Raw genomic sequence first — 4,085 nt, forward strand, 5'->3', positions numbered from 1 at the left:
TAACCCCACGCGGAGGTAAAGATTAGAGGGAAGCGATAAGTCGTGTATGAGCACTAGACCAAGGGAGGAATAATAGTGATGATGACAATGGTGGATAATTTTATGGTGAAATGATGGTGCAGGGAGGCGCCGTAGCAGTGATAATAAAGGACAAATACTGAGTGAGGGAGACCATTTTGCGAGGTGGTGGTGACTGAGTGTGTAAAAGAGGACACGGGAGCAGAGGTTGTGATGATGCAGGTGATAGTGAATGGATGGTGATGTTAGTGGTTGTAGTGGTGATAGTGAGGAACAAAAACTGTGTAAGGGAAGCATTTGGTGTGGTGCTGATGACTGAGTGAAACAACAAAGATAGCGATAAGAAAGTGGCGACTAATTAGAAAGGTAGGCAAGGTGTGTTAGGTGACAAAAGGGTGACAGGGGAAAGTGACCTCACCCTTCTAAGACCGAGAGTAAGAAGGGTGAGGACACTGGCAATGAATGGACGTTGTGATAGCAAGAGAAAATGATTTAGCGAGGAAAGGCAGTCCGCTGTGTTTGTAAAGGTGAATTTGGTGGGTGAGAACAGGGTGAGTGGCGATAAAGAGTGATAAATGGACACCTTGACCGAGGCTGTAACAAAAGGAACACGAGAACAGGAGAACAAGAACATTAGGTCGACTGTCCCTTCACTTACCGCTGACACCTGACTCCTAGTGCTCAGGTAATTGTTGGTTCGCCTTGACATGGATTTTTTTTCTTTGTGTTCATCCTTTACGTGTTTACTTTAGCAACAAGAGAGTAATATGTTAACGTTTATTTACCGACTCAGGGCTGCATTTATTATGATATCTATTACCTTTACAATTATTATTATTATTATTATTATTATTATTATTATTATTATTATTATTATTATTATTATTATTATAGGTGATGTTCATATAAATGTTGTTATTCTCCTTATCACAGAAGTTACACACACACGCACACGCACGCACGCACACACACACACACACACACACACACACACACACACACACACACACACACACTATCTCAACATTTTTTCGTGTTTCAAGCGTGATAGAAGAAAATGAAAACGAGAAATTATCGACAACCAAGGCGGAGCTGAGGAAAAACAAGAAAGGAAAGGCCGAGGAAGAGGAGAAGGAAATAACTAGGGATGAAGAGCGGAGGAAAAAAGGGAAGGAAAGTTTGACGTGGAAAATGTTGGAAAAAAATTATCTTCGTGTTAGACTTAATATTTTGCCGAATTATAAACACATCATAGGCGTCATCATCATCATCATCGTTATTCATCTTTGCCGGAACTTGGACAAAGGAAAAAGCTAATGGGAAAATGACTCTTCTTCATACTTTGTACCCTGATAAGAGAAAGAAATAAGAAAAAAAAGACAGAATTACGAGGCGGAAAACACACCAATTTCATATCTCCCCTGATTAATCACACACACACACACACACACACACACACACACACACACACACACACACACACACACACACACACACATTTTCGGAAACCCCAGACTTGCCAATCCCCTGACCTGACGTAAATCACTTCCAACACGTGGAATTAACAGGAAATTTACGTGATTTACTGCCCCAAAGAAGGCGGAGAGGAGGGGAAGAGGTCAAAGAGGGTGTGGACGACAAAGAGGAACGTGAGAGGATGCTTTTAGGAGGTGACTGAAGGAATTCTGAACATCCTTTGAGCATCCTAAGGGGAACGTATTTTTTTTAAGAACATAAAATAATACATGTCAATAAAATAAATAAAAAATCACTCAGTACGCAATAAACATATGATTAAAAATACCTCGATCTTGGGGGTTCGAAATTAAGGTTACGAAGGTGTTCAAATTAGGAACTGAGCTTAATTTGGCCCACCTGGTTCCTTAATAACACCTGGCGGCTCATTAATTGGTGTTATGCTCATACAGGTAACGTAATTAGTGTCCTTCTTAGTAACAAGTGACGTGATCAGTGTTTTTATTTTTATTTTACAATAGAGTCAAATAAAGTAAAGTATACGATTAGAGGAAGCTTGTGTAATCTCTCTCTCTCTCTCTCTCTCTCTCTCTCTCTCTCTCTCTCTCTCTCTCTCTCTCTCTCTCTCTCTCTCTCTCTCTCTCTCTCTCTCTCTCTCTCTCTCAATCACCTGTAAAGTACCTGGGCCCGGTAATTGTTTGACTGGCAGGTGGGGCGGCTTTCGTGACCTTGTTGTTGTTGTTGTTTGTTATTGATGCTTCGTGCAAACACCCTCACGTTTTTGTTCCCCCAGTTTTGATTCTCTCTCTCTCTCTCTCTCTCTCTCTCTCTCTCTCTCTCTCTCTCTCTCTCTCTCTCTCTCGCACACACACACACACACACACACACACACACACACACACACACCAAGACAAAACAATGCCCGCAGAGACCCGAGTAAGTAACAGTCTTCTGGCAGCCCGAACAGGTACATTACAGGCTTTCTCTTAGGCGGCGAGGGAGTCACGCGAGAGCACACCAACAAACGGACGCTGAGCCAAAAAAAAAGAAGAGAGAAAGGAAAGAAACACATGTAAAGTGACTCTCAGTATTGTTTTGTCTTGTGTTCGTATTGTTTTGCGTTACGGTGATGTGTGTTCTGGTCTGAGGAACCGCAGTTTATACGTCGTTGTGAGTGTAATGCTTTTCTTTTCATTATCAACGTAACAGCACAGAATGACAGGTGCAAAATGAAATGTGAAAGGTAACGGAAAAGCGATGGAAAATACTCTAAGCGTGGCAAGCAATTTATTTCTCATTAGAGTTCTACACGCTCACCCAACTTAGACAAAACCAAATGCAAAAACAGGAAAAGACGAACAATCCTACAAGAAAATACACCTACAATTATATCACTAAAAATAATATGAGAAAAAAATACCATAATAGTCAAAGGGATATATTTTATTACAGTTAAGGAACCAGCTCAAGGGCAAAAAAAAAATAATGAGAAAAAAAGCCCCCTATTGAAAGAGTTTAGAAGAATGGCCAATAGAGTGGTCAACTTCAGGAGGAGAGATGTCTAGATACTATCCTTTACTCTACTAAAGTCGATGTGAAAAAAAGCCGCATTTAAGAGGAAAGATTAAAGATATACTGAATGAAAAACTAAACTTCAACACGAGGACCTGTACGGTAGCCAACTTCGGGAGGAGAGATGGCTAGATACTCTCATCTACTCAACTAAGTCGATGGGAAAAAAAGCCGTATTAAAGAGGAAAAATTAAATATATATTGAACGACAAACTAAACTCCAACATGAGGACCTTTACGGTAGCCAACTCTCCCCATTTCTGAGCCTATACCAACATGAATTCTTTTCCTCGCGTGTGGGTGGAGCAGCCGCGCCGGGCCGCCAAGGAAAGCTAGTTTCTCTCCCTCTCCCTCCCGCCCCGCTCTTTCCGCCAGTAATTGACTTTGGAATGGAAATGTAATTGCTTTGTGTGTGTGTGTGTGTGTGTGTGTGTGTGTGTGTGTGTGTGTGTGTGTGTGTGTGTGTGTGAAGGGGGGGGGGAGCGGTATATGTGTGTATGTAAGTAGGGAGGGGTAGTAGAAATAGCTAAAAAAAAACGTATTTTAAACATAAACTACATCAAACAGCAAACATAATCACACACACGCATACACACACACACATAAATAAACAAACAAACAAACAAACAAAAACACAGAAAGAGAGACAGACACATAGACAGACAGACACACGGACTCAAACAATAAGCAAAACACACACTAACTCATTTCACACACACACACACACACACACACACACACACACACACACACACACACACACACACTTATAAATACCGTCGACTCCTTCCATTCCAGACAAGTATTACCTCGCACAAATCTCTTCGCTCTGACCCGCGGCGCCGAGGTGTGGGAGGTGAGGGCCGCGTGAGGTCACCAGGGGGGGCTGAGGGGGTAGAGAAGGGAGAGGGAAGGGGGGAGGGGTGGTTCATGCCCTCATTATGACCCTCAGGTAATTTATCCGCAGGTGAACACTTAATAATCGGCCGGGCAGGTAACTTAGGTGCATATGATTGTCT

The sequence above is a fragment of the Eriocheir sinensis genome, chromosome 7, assembly GCF_024679095.1.
Source record: "Eriocheir sinensis breed Jianghai 21 chromosome 7, ASM2467909v1, whole genome shotgun sequence".
Classification (NCBI taxonomy): Eukaryota; Metazoa; Arthropoda; class Malacostraca; order Decapoda; family Varunidae; genus Eriocheir; species Eriocheir sinensis.